General features: G+C 45.0%; 1 protein-coding gene across 1 annotated transcript in view; it reads left to right on the forward strand.

Moving 5' to 3' along the window:
• Nucleotides 1-517: 517 nt before the first annotated feature.
• The window catches only part of PEAR1 (platelet endothelial aggregation receptor 1), a 168,410-nt gene continuing 150,056 nt past the window's right edge, over nt 518-18,871 (forward strand). The window contains exon 1 of the mRNA XM_077258725.1: nt 518-641. The gene's annotated coding sequence lies outside the window, so the exon portion shown is untranslated. The remainder of the gene's footprint in view (nt 642-18,871) is intronic.

Below are 18,871 nucleotides of genomic sequence, written 5' to 3' on the forward strand. Positions count from 1 at the left end.
ATTAGTAGTAGGGATCATTAGTAATAGGGATCATTAGTAGTAGGGATCATTAGTAATGGGGATCATTAGTAATAGGGATCATTAGTAGTAGGGATCATTAGTAGTAGGGATCATTAATAGTAGGGATCATTAGTAATAGGGATCATTAGTAGTAGGGATCATTAGTAGTAGGGATCATTAGTAATAGGGATCATTAGTAGTAGGGATCATTAGTAATAGGGATCATTAGTAGTAGGGATCATTAGTAATGGGGATCATTAGTAATAGGGATCATTAGTAGTAGGGATCATTAGTAGTAGGGATCATTAATAGTAGGGATCATTAGTAGTAGGGATCATTAGTAGTAGGGATCATTAGTAGTAGTGATGCGAGTGTTGATCGCCCACAGCCCCCGCCATAGCGCTCACGGTGCAGTACTGGGGTCGCCTCGCCCCCACCCCGAGGTCTCATCCTCCCCTCCCAGTTACACATGGAAGTCTTCGCATCCTCTGTAGCTTCCTTGTGAAAACTTCCTGCCCATTCTCTGGCGCACACTTTCCTGCCTCCTCCGCCCAGATCAGCTGTGCCGCAGCCCCTGCCTGCAGTCCTGTCAGCCGGAGCGCAGCCCCCCGCACTGTGAGGACCCCACCAGCAGCACACAGGTGAGTGCAGCAGCTCCTGCTGCCATGGGGCCACCTGCCTACTCACCTGGCTACTGGGGGGGATTCTATACTGGACCCCCAGCAGGGCTGACCCCAGGGGGTAGTACACAGCAAGTGCTCACCATTCCTGACCCAATTATTAGCACCCATGTCACTTATTCCAGCCAACAGAGTCCCGCCTTGGGTTACCTCTTCCCACAGAAGCACAGAGTATTTCAGGAGTAGAGACTGGTCAGCCCGGGTGATGATAGTGAGGACAGACCAGGATCCGGCACTGTTTATGGGGGACCCTCTGCAGGTCACTGGCCCCTCATTGTGTGGGCACTCTGGCCCTGTTTATTTGGCAGCTCTGGGTGGCAGCGTTTAGAAACACTCTTGGCACTGGTTATAGGGGAACTGAGGTGTTTGTGGGGTACTGGCCGGCACTGGGGCACATGGGAATGTTTATAAGGCACACGTTCTGGTACTGTATAGGGGACATTAGCTGCTTTTGGGTATGTGGGAACTTTGCTACTGCTTATGGGGCAGTCTGGTTGGCACTGTTAATGGGGCAGTCTGGTTGGCTTTGCTTATGGGGCAGTCTGGTTGGCACAGTTTACGGGACAGTCTGGTTGGCATTGCTTATGGGGCAGTCTGGTTGGCACTGTTAATGGGGCAGTCTTGCTTGTACTGCTGATGGTGCATTTGCTTTGCACAGTGGGAGTGTTTAAGGGGCACTCTCTGGATGGCACTTTTGCTGACCGCTAAATGGGCACCCTTATAATGTTTATGGGGCACCCTGGTGCTGTATATAGGACACCTTTATAATGGGGCAGTCTGGTTGGCATTACTTATGGGGCAGTCTGGTTGGCATTGCTTATGGGGCAGTCTGGTTGGCACTGTTTATGGGGCTGTCTGGTTGGCTTTGCTTATGGGGCAGTCTGGTTGGCACTGTTTATGGGGCAGGCTAGTTGGCTTTGCTTATGGGGCAGTCTGGTTGGCACTGTTAATGGGGCAGGCTAGTTGGCTTTGCTTATGGGGCAGTCTGGTTGGCATTGCTTATGGGGCAGTCTGGTTGGCACTGTTAATGGGGCAGTCTTGCTTGTACTGTTGATGGTGCATTTGCTTTGCACAGTAGTGTTTAAGGGGCACTCTCTGGATGGCACTTTTGCTGACCACTAAATGGGCACCCTTATAATGTTTATGGGGCACCCTGGTGCTGTATATAGGACACCTTTATAATGGGGCAGTCTGGTTGGCATTGCTTATGGGGTAGTCTGGTTGGCACTGTTTATGGGGCAGTCTGGTTGGCTTTGCTTATGGGGCAGTCTGGTTGGCACAGTTTACGGGACAGTCTGGTTGGCATTGCTTATGGGGCAGTCTGGTTGGCACTGTTAATGGGGCAGTCTGGTTGGCTTTGCTTATGGGGCAGTCTGGTTGGCATTGCTTATGGGGCAGTCTGGTTGGCACTGTTAATGGGGCAGTCTGGTTGGCTTTGCTTATGGGGCAGTCTGGTTGGCATTGCTTATGGGGCAGTCTGGTTGGCACTGTTAATGGGGCAGTCTTGCTTGTACTGTTGATGGTGCATTTGCTTTGCACAGTAGTGTTTAAGGGGCACTCTCTGGATGGCACTTTTGCTGACCGCTAAATGGGCACCCTTATAAAGTTTATGAGGCACCCTGGTGCTGTATATAGGACACCTTTATAATGTTTATAAAGGGTAGTCTGGCTGGCAGAGTTAATGTGGGTGGTCCGGCTGTCATTGTGGGCACATGGACAGTATTTGGGGTCGGATTTACGATGTAGTAAGGATAATCCTGGAGCAGCAGAGGCCCCGGTGCGGTCAGTGTATACACTGTACATAGTGCAGTGCGTGTGTTTACCTTGTGGAGAAGAGAATGGCGGTATGACATTGAGGGTCTGTGGAGAGAGGAGACCCCAGGGGTGTAGGACCTGTCCCTGCTGAAGTGACTGTACCGACGTCTCATCTCCCAGTACCAGTAGCAGTATTATTTTGTGTCACATTGCTCACCTCTGGTATGTTCAGATCTTTTATATCAGCATTGTATGGCAGTCTTTTTAAGCTCTTTATGGTGGCCTTATTTACTATATGCTAAACTTATTTCAGATCTGATGGTTATATTAGGGAGCCATATGGTGGTCTTTTTTAACCACTGAATGTTAGTTGTTATAAGCTCTGTATGGGGGTATTATTTAACCAGCGCATGGTGGTATTGTTTGAGCACTGCGTGAAAAGTCTTATTTCAGCTTTTATGGTGGATTTTTATTTGGTCACTGTATGGTGGTTTTATGAGTTCTGTATGGCAGTCTTATTTGAGCACTGTGCTGTAATTATATCTCACTACTATTTGGTGGTGTAATATAACTGTGTGAAAGTCTTATTGAGGGTATTTTTGGTAATTTTATTTCAGCACTCCATGGTGGTAGTCTTTTATTAATGTATGGTGTTTCAATTTGAGCACTGAATCGAGGTATTATTTCATTATTGCATGGTGTTTCTATTTAAGCACTGTATAGTGGCATTAATTATGCACTGTATGGAGATATTATTTGATTAAAGTATGTTGTTTCTATTTGAGCACTGTATGATTGTATTTCTTTAGTATTGAATGGTGGTATTTGATGTATGGAGTTTCTATTTGAGCACTGTATGGTTGTTTTATTCCAGTACTGTACGGTGGTACATGATTCATTGTGTTTCTATTTGAGCACTGTATTGTTGTATTATTTCAGCTATTATTTGATGAGACATTTTGTGGCATTGTTATATACGGTAGATATTGCATATGGTAATAAATTATTTTGCAGTCCATATGAGGGTACTGACACTGTAGTGTTGTTATTTTGCCTGTTTTATGGAAGCATTATTTGGCCAATGCATGGCACTTTTAGCAGGCACTATACTGTAAGGAAACTGGATGTAAAGCCAGAACCCCGGGGTTAATTGACAACCAGAAGTATGTAACATACTTTATCCAGATGAGCCCAATAGGTGTCCAGTGCAGGTCCTGAACACTTTTGGGTGTTCTGCTTTAACGCAAGTCCGACTAAGCATTAAAGTGGGTGTTTTACCTTCCTGTACAATCAGGGAATCTTTCATTGAAGCAGACATGTTTTAGTTTGCCACAACCTCAGACATCAGCTCACCATCACCATCCAGTGACATCACACAATTTGGAAATTAGGAAATGGACAATTCCTCTGATTGTAAAATTTCTGATCCAGGAGGAGCTGAATATTTGCCAAAGAGCAGAACAATGAACAGGTTAATTATGTCAAGTTTATTAAGTCCTAGATCCATCTACCGCCATACATTTCCAGTTACACATTGGTGAAAGCAACTTGAAGGAGATATGGGTGTTTAAGATGGGAGTCATTTGGACAAACTTGCCAGTGGAGACAGACACAGGAGAACAGAGGAACTACAGGGTCTTTCTTCAATTCAGTAGGATGTCATGTTGTACAGGTTGTGGTTGATGTTAGGTCCTCCAAAACTAAAGGTACCGTCACACTCAGCGACGCTGCAGCGATATAGACAACGAGCCGACCTAAACTAGATCGCTGCAGCGTCGCTGTTTAGGTCGCTGTAGAGACGTCAAACACGGCAGCTCCAGAACGATGCAGGAGCGATCCTGTGACGTAACGGTGACTCACTTATCGTTCTCACAGGTCGTTAGCTCCATGTAAAACATTGCTGGCATCGTTGCTTTTGCTGTCAAACACGACGATACACGCCGACCTGAAGACCAAATAAAGTTCTGGACTTCTAGTTCCGACCAGCGATATCACAGCGGGATCCAGATCGCTGCTGCGTGTCAAACACAACGAAATCGCTAACCAGGACGCTGCAACGTCACGGATCGTTGTCGTTCTCGTTGTAAAGATGCTGAGTGTGAAGGTACCTTTAAGACACTATGCCACTATGTCCAGAGAACCGGATTCCTGCCACCTATGTACAAGAATATACCGTAACTACTATAATACTGCCCCTATGTACAAGAATATAACTGCTATATTACTGCTCCTATGTACAAGAATAGAACTACTATAATACTGCTCCTGTGTACAAGAATATAACTACTATAATACTGCCCCTATGTTCAAGAATATACCGTAACTACTATAATACTGCTCACTATGTACAAGAATATAACTGCTATATTACTGCTCCTATGTACAAGAATATAACTACTATAATACTGCTCCTATGTACAAGAATATAACTACTATAATACTGCCCCCTATGTACAAGAATATAACTACTATAATACTTCTCCTATGTACAAGAATATAACTACTATATAATACTGCCCCTATGTACAAGAGTATAACTAATATACTGCTCCTATGTACAAGAGTATAACTACTATAATACTGCCCCTATGTACAAGAATATAACTACTATAATACTGCCCCTATGTACAATAATATAACTATTATAATACTGCTCCTATGTACAAGAGTATAGCTACTATAATACTGCCCCTATGTACAAGAAATTGAAAAAGGTGTACAGTTTTTACCCCACAGGTATTAAGAATATATATATATATAAATGTATATATATATATATATATATATATATATATATATATATATATATATATAAATACATAAAATAGAATAATAAATATAAAATAATATATACTAATAATATATACGAGTGGAATATAACTAATACACAAAAATGAGTGGCAAACCACTCGGAATAAGTAACAACCAACAACAAAAAAGAACCAAGGATAAAAATAAAAATAATAACCTATCAATAAGGACAAGAGTAGTGTATAAAAGGTGCCTTTATTTAAATATATACGGCAATGGCACTAACACAGTGCCTGTACTTGGAAACAGAAAATATATAAAAAATAAATAAAATTGTATATATATATATATATTTTTTAAGGACGGACCGTACACAGAAATAAACCTTAACGTGAAACATGCACTGACCTAATACAGATATGGCTATCCAAATATGCCCCAATATACATATAAAAACAAGAAAATACAGATTAAATATGTGCAACCATGCAGAGAAAAAAGTGCATAGTGCCGAGCAAAATATGGACACAAAAAGTAATCACATATCCATGATGGTATATCCAGTGACCAGAAGAAAGTGGTGCAAACCTTTATAAAAAATACCAAATGTGTATGGGTATACAATACTACAAAAATTGGTGAGCATAAAAAAGCATTCACAAAACAAAAATTAATACAATGTGAAAAAAATTAGGATATACACCATTCAGGTGATAACGTGGCATACAAATAATTATTATTATATCATATAAGGTGCACAATATAGCTGGATATGCCTAGGTGCATATGCACACATTCAAGAGCCGTGCATTGAAATATCACAGAAAGGTAAGGTATACGGGAAATCAATGGTAATACCTGAACAAGTCCGTCCCACCAAGATACAGGGCACCCCGACGCGCGTTTCGGACGCTAATCCTTCGTCAGGGGGTGGAAGAAGGGTGTGGTACAAGAGTATAACTACTATAATACTGCCCCTATGTACAAGAGTATAACTACTATAATACTGCCCCTATGTACAAGGATATAACTACTATAATACTGCCTCTATGTACAAGAGTATAACTACTATAATACTGCCCCTATGTACAAGGATATAACTATTATAATACTGCCCCTATGTACAAGAATGTAACTACTATAATACTGCCCCTATGTTCAAGAATATAACTACTATAATACTGCCCATTATGTAGAAGAATATGACTACTATAATACTGCCCATATGTAGAAGAATATAACTAGTATAACACTGCCCCTATGTAGAAGAATATAACTACTATAATACTGCCTCTATGTACAAGAATATAACTACTATAATACTGCCCCTATGTACAAGAATATAACTACTATAATACTGCTCCTATGTACAAGGATATAACTACTATAATACTGCCCCTATGTACAAGAATATAACTACTATAATACTGCTCCTATGTACAAGAATATAACTACTACTAGATGGTGGCCCGATTCTAACGCATCGGGTATTCTAGAATATGTATGACAGAACTTGTTCAGTAAACGTAAACGTAGCATATAGCACAGCCACGTAGCATATAACACAGCCACATAGCATATAGCAAAGCTACATAGCATATAACAGCCCACGTAGTATATAGCACAGCAACGTAGTATGTAACACAGCCACGTAGTATATAGCACAGCCACGTAGCATATAACACAGCGCACATAGCATATAGCACAGCCACGTAGTATATAACACAGCCACGTAGAATATAGCACAGCCACGTAGCATATAACACAACGACATAGCATATAGCACAGCCACGTAGCATACAACAGCCCACTTAGTATATAGCACAGCCATGTAGTATATAACACAGGCATGTAGTATATGGCACAGCCACGTAGCATATAGCACAGCCACGTAGCATATAGCACAGCTACGTAGTATATACACAGCCATGTAGTATATAACACAGCCCACGTAGCATATAACAGCCCACGTAGTATATAGCACAGCGATGTAGCATATAACACAGCTACGTAGCGTATAACAGCCCACGTAGTATATAGCACAGCCACGTAGCATATAACACAGCCCACGTAGCATATAGCACAGCCACGTAGTATCTAACACAGCCCACATAGTATATAGTACAGTCCACGTAGTATATAGCACAATCCACGTAGTATATAGTACAGTCCACGTAGTATTGTCTCGGGAAGCCTAGGTAGGCAAGAGCTAATAACCCAGGCCCCTGCGATTTCCCTCAACTCTGGGAAACCCTGACTGACCCTCTCCCAGAGTTTACACTGATGGTGTGCATGTCTGGGCCTCCACCCTCACCCTGTCTCCTGTTTCAACCCTAGGCTGAAACCACTACCCACCACCCAGTGAAGAGACCATACACCAATACGCACAGTTAGCACAGACAAGGATAACGGAAAATATGCACCACGCCGCAGTCACACAGGAATACACTATAAGTGCACAGGGCAAAACAAATACAAATAAAGGAAGGAGAAAATATGAAAAAGGGAGATACACCACCTGATACGATTCTCCTTCTCCTAGACCACCACTCCAGACCGAGATAACCAAGCACAAGACAGAAGCTATAATCGGCGACGCCCAATGTTCAGAAGAACTATTTAAAGGCAGTGGGCGTGACCGAGCTTCCAATCCGAGCACCAGCTAAATTAACCCCGGACCAGCTAAATAAAATCTAGCCGACGCCACTGAGCGCATAGTGGCCAAAAGCGGAATTACCGCTGTCTGTCGAACGCCCTAGTATGAACAGCGTCCGACATGACAAGTATATAACACAGCCACGTAGTATATAACACAGTCCAAGTAGTATATAGCACAGTCCACGTCGTATATAGCACAATCCACGTAGTATATAGTACAGTCCACGTAGTATATAACACAGTTTACGTAGTATATAGTACAGTCCACGTAGTATATAACACAGCCCATGTAGTATATAGCACAGTGCACGTAGTATATAGCACAATCCACGTAGTATCTAGTACAGTCCACGTAGTATATAGCACAGCAACGTAGTATATAGCACAGCCACGTAGTATATAGCACAGGCACAGCCCACGTAGTGTATAGCACAGCCACGTAGTATATAGCAGCCACGTAGTATATACAGTAACACAGCCCACATAGTATATAGCACAGCCCACATAGTATATAGCACAGTCCACATAGTATATAGCACAGTCCACATAGTATATAGCACAATCCACGTAGTATATAGTACAGTCCATGTAGTATAACACAGCCCACATAGTGTATAACACAATCCACATATATAGCACACTGCACGTAGTATATAGCACAGCCACGTAGTATATAGCACAGCCACATAGTATATAGCACAGGCACAGCCCACGTAGTGTATAGCACAGCCACGTAGTATATAGAAGCCACGTAGTATATAGCATAGCCACGGAGTATATAGCACAGCTATGTAGTATATAGCACAGCCATGTAGTATATAGCACAGCCACGTAGTATATAGCACAGACACAGCCCATGTAGTGTATAGCACAGCCACGTAGTATATAACAGCACACATAGTATATAGCACAGTCCAAGTAGTATATAGCACAGTCCACATAGTATATAGCACAATCCACGTAGTATATAGTACAGTCCATGTAGTATAACATAGCCCACATAGTGTATAGCACAATCCACATATATAGCACACTGCACGTAGTATATAGCACAGCCACGTAGTATATAGCACAGCCACATAGTATATAGCACAGGCACAGCCCACGTAGTGTATAGCACAGCCACATAGTATATAGAAGCCACGTAGTATATAGCATAGCCACGGAGTATATAGCACAGCTATGTAGTATATAGCACAGCCATGTAGTATATAGCACAGCCACGTAGTATATAGCACAGACACAGCCCATGTAGTGTATACCACAGCCACGTAGTATATAACAGCACACATAGTATATAGCACAGTCCAAGTAGTATATAGCACAGTCCACGTCGTATATAGCACAATCCACGTAGTATATAGTACAGTCCACGTAGTATATAACACAGTTTACGTAGTATATAGTACAGTCCACGTAGTATATAACACAGCCCATGTAGTATATAGCACAGTACACGTATATAGCACAATCCACGTAGTATCTAGTACAGTCCACGTAGTATATAGCACAGCCATGTAGTATATAGCACAGCCACGTAGTATATAGCACAGGCACAGCCCACATAGTGTATAGCACAGCCACGTAGTATATAGCAGCCACGTAGTATATACAGTAACACAGCCCACATAGTATATAGCACAGCCCACATAGTATATAGCACAGTCCACATAGTATATAGCACAGTCCACATAGTATATAGCACAATCCACGTAGTATATAGTACAGTCCATGTAGTATAACACAGCCCACATAGTGTATAGCACAATCCACATATATAGCACACTGCACGTAGTATATAGCACAGCCACATAGTATATAGCACAGGCACAGCCCACGTAGTGTATAGCACAGCCACGTAGTATATAGAAGCCACGTAGTATATAGCATAGCCACGGAGTATATAGCACAGCTATGTAGTATATAGCACAGCCATGTAGTATATAGCACAGCCACGTAGTATATAGCACAGACACAGCCCATGTAGTGTATAGCACAGCCACGTAGTATATAACAGCACACATAGTATATAGCACAGTCCATGTAGTATATAGCACAGTCCACGTAGTATATAGCACAATTCACATAGTATATAGTACAGTCCATGTAGTATAACAGCTCACGTAATATAGAGCACAGTCCACGTAGTATATAGCACAATCCATGTATATAGCACAGTGCACGTAGTATATAGCACAGCCACGTAGTATATAGCACAGCCACGTAGTATATAGCACAGGCACATCCCACGTAGTGTATAGCACAGTCACGTAGTATATAGCACAGCCACGGAGTATATAACACAGCCCACGTAGTATATAGCACAGCCCACGTAGTACATAGCAGTGTGGGTACCATATCCCTGTTAAAAAAATAATTAAAATAAAGGTCCGTTCCCAGTGATGCTTTGCGGCAATAAGCCGTGATGACGTAGCGGTCTCGCATGATCCTACGTCATCTTGGGTCATTTCGCAAAGCATCACTGGGAACGGTGCTGACGAGAGCATCGCGAGGATGGGGAAGACTTCGGGGGCCCCCGGAAGGTCAGAATAGCACGATTTTTTTTTTTTACTATTTTTAATAATATATCTACATACTATTGATGCTGCATAGGCACCATCAATAGTAAAGCCTGTCGCGGCCGGCCAGGCGCGACCAATCAGTGACGCGGAATTTCCGTTACAGACAAACAGACGGAAATGGACCTTAGACGATTATATATAGATAATACTGCCCCTATGTGCAAGAATATAACTACTATAATACTGCTCCTATGTACAAGAATATAACTACTATAATACTGCTCCCTATGCACAAGATTATAACTACTATAATACTGCTCCCTATGTACAAGAATATAACTACTATAATACTGCTCCCTATGCACAAGATTATAACTACTATAATACTGCTCCCTATGTACAAGAATATAACTACTATAATACTGCTCCTATGTACAAGAATATAACTACTATAATACTGCTCCTATGTACAAAAATATAACTACTATAATACTGCCCCCTATGTACAAGAATATAACTACTATAATACTGCCCCCATGTACAAGAATATAGCTACCATAATACTGCTCCTATGTACAAGAATATAACTACTATAATACTGCCCCTATGTACAAGAATATAACTACTATAATACTGCCCCTATGTACAAGAATATAACTACTATAATACTGACCCCTATGTACAAGAATATAACTACTATAATACTGCTCCTATGTACAAGATCATGACTCTGAAGTGGAAGGATCACAGTTACGGTTATATCTGTCAGGAGTTTCTCAGTTTTCCTGTTATCTTCGCTGGCATCTTTTCATTAGGAACATTTTAAGTTCTCATAAAATTAAATTTACTGTGGAATAACATGCTTGCGGTTCCCATAAATACTCGATATGTGAGGGACAGCATTACATGTTTTCCCATAACCCTTCTGACATGATGAAAATGATCTCTGAGAAAGACACGTAGAAGCATTTTATCAGGGACAAGAGTGTGACTTAGAGTCATTACATCTGACAGTATAAAGAGGGGGTCATTTTCGTGACCTCATACAAGGACACCAAGTCCTGACATATTTGGCGTCCGTCACCCGCCTGTGCTGCGAGATATCGAGCGACAGCAGGAAGAGAGTCCTCACACTGATAATTATACACTGCTTATAATTGGACATTGGGATAATAAAAGTAATGTACAGGGAACAAGTACATCCCTCATCAGGCCATAGCGCGATGACTACTTGGATAAGGGATGACCCCGAAACGCGTTGTGGTGGTCAATTACCACATAAATGTTCTTCTTTTGGTCTACAAGGTATTTCACTGGTTTGTTCTCTATTGCTATTTCTTAAATTGGGGACAGGGAGGAGCTGCCGCTGACAGCCATTTTTAAAGCTATCGAGAAGGGACTTTGGTAACCCTCCATTGTTATCCACTTGTCTCTGCTCCAACGCCATGCTCCACTTATTCATTCTTTGGCAGGTGGCGGTGTCTGTTACCGCACGTTTCGACTGACATGACTAGGCCTTTTTAGGGCAGTTCAGGCGGCAGCACTCCACATGAGTAATCAGGTAGTTGCACTTCATGCACGCTAAGCACAGCTCTACAAATCCTGCTTTTTCTAAGGTACCAGTTTGCATACTCGACTCTGCTGTTCCAAAGTGTGTGCAAACTCTGCTTTCCACAACCAAGGAGCCATCCAGCTTGTTTTAAGTACCATCCAGCATAGCCAGTTAAGCAGTTCACTCTATTCCATGTATGCCCACCATAGCCAGCTCCACTGATCCACATTTCATCTAACAAATCCAGCTTCAGTGTTCCATGCTGTACTATGTGTCCCCCAGCATAGCCAGTACCTCTGTTCATGCTGTTCCAAATTCCTTCCAACATAACCAGCTCCACTGTTCACCCTATTCCAAGTGCTGCCCAGCATAGCCAGCTACATTGTTCACAGTGTTCCAAGTGCCAACTAGCATATCCAGCTCCATTGTTCACACTGTTCCATGTACAATCCAACATATCCAGCTTCACTCTTCATGCTGTTCCAAGTGCAATCCAACATAGCCAGTCGCACTGTTCCAAATACTGACTAGCATATCCAGCTCTATGGTTTACACTGTCACATGTGCCGTCCAGCACAGCCAGCTCTAATGTTCCAGGTATTGTCCAGTATACTCAGCTCCACTTTTCATGGTGATCCATATTCTGTCCAACACAGCCAGCTCCATTGTTCGTGCTATTCCATGTGCCATGACCATAGCCAGCTCTGCTGTTCCACATTGTTCAAAGATGGCATATCCAGCTCCCCTCTTCCTGCTTTTCTTAGTAGAATCCACAATACTCTCCTCCACTGTTTCTTGTGACGTCCAGCTCGGCCAGCTCCAATGTTCCAAGTGCCATCCAGTATATTCAGCTTCATTGTTCTACACTGGTCCAAGTGCTGTCCATCATAGCCAGCTCTACAGATCCAGGAGCTAACCAGCATATTCAGCTCTGCTATTCCATGTGCTGTCCAGCTGATATAACTTCTCTGTATCTTGCTACAACAAGGCCACCAGTCCATCTTGTGTATCCAAACTGTTAGAGATAGGAAATTCGGCTTGAAGGGAGTGTGGTGGGGGAGGCAAGTAAAATTAGATTTGGTTAGGAGAAACATTTTTTGGAGGGGTACTTGGCATGACATACTACAGAACCTCCTGAGATTGCCAATATTTAGGGTTGTCAGATATTCAGCAGCGATTTTTCATAGCTATGAAACAACTATTTTGTGACTTAGTCCTCCTGGCTTCTTAGCGATGCACAGCCCCGGCTCTGACCTCTTACTGCGGCTTCTCCATCAAATGTCACATTGGCGTGAATGCTTGACCTACGTCCACCTGAGAGTACCAAGCTTGGGTTTCCCTGCACCCATCTGATCCCACTGAGGTGCCCAGAAGTGAGCTCCCGCAATCTGTCTTCACCAGCCCCCAGCTCCTGGAACCTTCCCTCCACACAAACTATAAATACTTAGAAAGTTTCCATTCCACATGTGGGTATCACCCTGGTCCTGCGCAGCATCTGATGACAAGGCCACACAGGGGACATGTATCTGACATCTCGGGAGCATTCCAACCATGCCTGACTGTGAGCAATGTAGGAAGGAAAGGTTACAAAATGGGACAGGGGTGCATAGCGATACTGAGGAGCCCCAGAAAGGGTACTAATGGGAACAGTCAGGGCCAGATCCAGGTGGTTTTCACTGGCCCTAGGTGAAAAGTCTCAGTGGGCCCCTTTAATACATACCACAATTCATGATGCACAGATAAGAAGTATACCGTATTTTTCAGACTATAAGACACACCTAGGTTTTAGAGGAGGACACAAGAAAAAAATTGAAGCAAAAAATGTAGACATGACGCACTGTTATGGGGGAGGAGGGGATCTGCTGATGACACTGTTATAGCGGTAATGTCCCCCAATTCTGTACTAATATCTCCCATCCTGGTATATGTATATATCCCCATCCTGGTATATAAGCCCCCCATCCTCATTTATGTTCCCAACCAGGTATACATGATCCCTATCCTGATACCCATGTCACCATCCTGGTATATATGCTCCCCAATGCAGGTATACATGTCCCCACATCCGAGTATACGTGCCCCCCATCAAGGTATACATGGCCCCATCCTGGTATACATGGCCCCATCCCTATTCTGGTATTCATGGCCACCCCATCAAGGTATAAATGGACCGCTCATCCAGGTATACTTGACCCCCCAACCTGGTATACATGGTACCCCATCCTGGTATACATGGCACCCCATCCTGGTATACATGGCCCCAATACCCATCCTGGTATATACAGCTCCCCATCCCAATCCTGGTATACATGTCCCTCCATCCCAGTCTTGGTATACATGGCCACCCATCCTGGTATACATGGCTCCCCATCCTGGTATACATAGCCCTCATCCCATCCTGGCATTCATGGCCACCCCATCAAGGTATACATGGACTGCTCATCCAGGTATACTTGGCACCCCATCCAGGTATACTTGGCCCCCCATCCTGGTATACATGGCACCCCATCCTGGTATACATGGCCCCAATACCCATCCTGGTATACATGGCTCCCCATCCTGGTATACATAGCCCTCATCCCATCCTGGCATTCATGGCCACCCCATCAAGGTATACATGGACTGCTCATCCAGGTATACTTGGCACCCCATCCAGGTATACTTGGCCCCCCATCCTGGTATACATGGCACCCCATCCTGGTATACATGGCCCCAATACCCATCCTGGTATACATAGCTCCCAATCCTGGTATACATGGTTCCCCATCCTGGTGTCCTTAGACAGCTCTTTGGTCTTGGCCATGATGGAGAGGTTGGCGTGTGATTGATTGAGTGTGTGGACAGGTGTCATTCATACAGGTAACAAGTTCAGGCAGGTAAAATTATACAGGTAATGAGTGCAGAGTAGGAGGGCTTCTTAAAGGGAACCTGTAAGCAGGATTGTGCTCAGTAACCTACACACAGTGTCAGGTCGGCGCCGTTATACTGATTACAATGATACCTGGTGATGAAATCCGTTTTGTGGTTGTTGTGTAATCCTTACTATCAGTTTTGAGTTAATGATATGCTTGTGGTCTGGGCGGCCTGTGAGGGGGGTCTTCATTTGGTGCTAGGATTAGATACTCATAATGCACACTGCTGACAGATCACTGATCCCTCACTGACCTGCCCCCTAGTTTACATAATGAATATATATATATATATATATATATATATATATATATATATATATATATATATATATATATACATACATATATACACACAACATTTATATAGAAAGAAAATCCCCTTCTGCAGGCAGGTGCCAGCAGCGCCAGCCATGACCTAATCTATAATGTGTATTTTTTTTTTTTTTACTTTGATGGTATCCCTAAATTCATTAAAAAAAATAGTTTGAAAATGGCGCCCGCCGCAGCTGCGCGGTAGCAACTGTAGGTGAACCAATAGCTAGTAATGTGCAGGCGAAGGCGCCATCTTGCTAGAGAAAAAATAAAAATGGCCTCCTCCAAGATGGTGCGGTCTGCGCAGTAGCAGCTATCATATCGCCGGCGCCATTTTTAAATTGATTTTTTTTAGATGAATTTATGGATACCATCAAAGAAAAGAATTACCGTAAATTCACATTATAGATGTGCACATGCTGCAGCAGCGGCACATGGCTGCAGAAGGTGATTTCTTTTTCAATATATACACTGCTTAAAAAAATAAAGGGAACACTAAAATCCCACATCCTAGATATCACTGAATGAAATATTCCAGTTGTAAATCTTTTTTCATTACATAGTGGAATGTGTTGAGAACAATAAAACCTAAAAATTACCACAGTAAATTACAACTAATATCCCACGAAGGTCTGGAATTCGAATGATGCTCAAAATCAAAGTGGAAAATGAAGTTACAGGCTGATCCAACTTCAGTGGAAATGCCTCAACACAAGGAAATGATGCTCAGTAGTGTGTGTGGCCTCCACGTGCCTGTATGACCTCCCTACAACGCCTGGGCATGCTCCTGATTAGGCAGCGGATGGTCTCCTGAAGGATCTCCTCCCAGACCTGGACGAAAGCATCCGCCAACTCCTGGACAGTCTGTGGTGCAACGTGACGTTGGTGTATGGAGCGAGTCATGATGTCCCAGATGTGTTCAATCGGATTCAGGTCAGGGGAACGGGCAGGCCAGTCCATAGCTTCAATGCCTTCATCTTGCAGGAACTGCTGACACACTCCTGCCACATGAGGTCTGGCATTGTCTTGCATTAGGAGGAACCCAGGGCCAACCGCACCAGCATATGGTCTCATAAGGGGTCTGAGGATCTCATCTCGGTACCTAATGGCAGTCAGGCTACCTCTGGTGAGCACATGGAGGGCTGTGTGGCCCTCCAAAAAATTGCCACCCCACACCATTACTGACCCACTACCAAACCGGTCATGCTGAAGGATGTTGCAGGCAGCAGATCGATCTCCACGGCGTCTCCAGACTCTGTCACGTCTGTCACATGTGCTCAGTGTGAACCTGCTTTCATCTGTGAAGAGCACAGGGCACCAGTGGAGAATTTGCCAATCCAGGTGTTCTGTGGCAAATGCCAAGCGTCCTGCATGGTGCTGGGCTGTGAGCAATCCCCATCTGTGGACGTCGGGCACTCAGACCATCCTCATGGAGTCGATTTCTAACCGTTTGTGTAGACATATGCACATTTGTGGCCTTTTGGAGGTCATTTTGCAGGGCTCTGGCAGTGCTCCTCCTGTTCCTCCTTGCACAAAGGCTGAGGTAGCGGTCCTGCTGCTGGGTTGTTGCCCTCCTACGGCCCCCTCCACATCTCCTGGTGTACTGGCCTGTCTCCTGGTAGCGCCTCCAGCCTCTGGACACTACTGTGACAGACACAGCAAACCTTCTTGCCACAGCTCGCATTGATGTGCCATCCTGGATGAGTTGCACTACCTGAGCCACTTGTGTGGGTTGTAGAGTCCGTCTCATGCTACTGCAGCGCCCCAGAGTCCTGGTCGTTGCAGTACTGTGGCTCCGCCACTATGGGGAGCTATGGTGCGTCTGATGGCACTGAAGGAGTTCATCTGATCAGGTATCACAGACACCAATACATTTCACAGCCGGGCCTCCGGGGGGAGCTAAGGGTTCTATTCACTAGGCCACTCCCCACCATAGTGGGTAAACTGGGGGTCAGGCAGGAAGTTAGACCAGAAAGCTGACTGGGTTGGAACCAGGCAACACCTTGTGGCAGAGGGTGTTGTGGGGGAAGATACAGTAGGGTCTCTGTCAGGGGTGGGATCCTGACAGAGGCTTGGCAACTTGAACGAACGTAACGGGACCGTGCCTGCTCAGGATAGCGGCGGTGCCCAAGGAAGGATTAGAAGCGAGATAGATTGTGCTGAGTGAGAAACGAGATCAAGCAAAAGGAGAAATACCAGTAGGAGTCGTGCTGTAAGACCGAGGCAACATCCTACTGAGGCGCACTACCGGTGGCCGGAACGCCGAGGGAGTATAATAACATTCAGCTTCAAGCAATACTCCAAACAGCGGCAGGACAGTCAGTCTAAGGCGGGCTGTCTAACTTAAATCACCTATGCAGTCTTGGGGGGCAACTTGTGGAGAGGGGCGACTCTAGGGTCCCGGAAGAGCTCTGAGCCTACCCGTCAAACGGGTGCCGTCCCAACCAGAACACCAGGGAGGGACGGAGGATTAGCAGAACATCATCTAATCGAGTTGTGAGGGAACTTAAGAAACAGACACAACAGTTGTGGGGACTTTCTGTAAGCACAGCAGGGAAGGACCGCAACACATAGCGCTAGAAGGAAGGCACAGATTTCCACCTGCTAAGAGAACTCTGGAGGTGCCATTGGACCGGCCGGACTTGTGCAGCCTGGTTTTTCCAGATTCTGGACTGAGGACCCAGAGATCTTCAGTAAAGAGGTAAAGAGACTGCAACCTGGTGTCCTCGTTATTTACTGCACCGCACCACTACAGCCTCACCACTACCATCATCCATCATATCTATCACTGTACGCCCCTCGGCAGGGTCACGGACCGGGGCCTAGCCACCGTGACAACCCCAGAGCAGAGACTCAGAGGCCCGGTACCGGGTACCCCTCGGCCCTGCGGCAGTGGGGGCGCTACAACTTGGCGTCACGAACAGGATCTACTTAAGCCTGAAGAATCAGGTCATGTGTGCCTTGGAACTGTGATTTGTTGTGCTTGGACTGTACTTTATTGCAAAGACTGTGCTGCGCCATTTACCGCCAAAATCCGCCGCCATTATAGCGCTGAGGAGAGCGCAGGAGAAGAAGAGGGGCGTGGAGTGGGCGTAGGCAAGCTGGAGAGCGCGAACAACAATGGCCGCCCAGTCTATATATTTCTGCACTGTGAGGACGTGTCCGTCAGCAGCGGAGATCCGCCTCCTGATCCTCAATGGAGGGCGGAGATCGAGAAAACGACACCGCCCACGAAGGAGAGAGCGGGAAAAAGACCAGGAAGTGACCCACGTGGAGGACGCCATGGCCAGCAGCTCCGAACCTGACAGTGGGGTTGAAGTGGAAGTTTCCCCCAACTACCCGGATGAGCACAGCAGCCCGTTCTCCGTGGACAGCACCGAACTCCTGCGAGTCGAGATGGAGAGCTTGCTCGACCAGCTCCCTCAGCTGAACATGAAGGCCCAGGCTTCGCACCAGGCAGCGCCGGAAGAAGGTCCTCAGGCGCCGGATCCTGCACCGTTACTGGAGCAGCCGCTGAGATCCTCGCTGACACCGCCGGAGGAACCCGCCGCGGAGGAGGAACCTGCATCGGCTGGTGAGTCCGCCGACCCCGTCCCGCTGGCCGAGGGTTTGCTGGTGGGTCCAGTAGCAGCACCACCTCTCCCGGGAACCCATAGACTCCAACGCCTGCTACCATGGGAGGAAGCTACGGGCATGGAACACCGTATGCGAGCCCCAATCGCCCCCACT

The sequence above is a fragment of the Ranitomeya variabilis genome, chromosome 1 (assembly GCF_051348905.1).
Source record: "Ranitomeya variabilis isolate aRanVar5 chromosome 1, aRanVar5.hap1, whole genome shotgun sequence".
Classification (NCBI taxonomy): Eukaryota; Metazoa; Chordata; class Amphibia; order Anura; family Dendrobatidae; genus Ranitomeya; species Ranitomeya variabilis.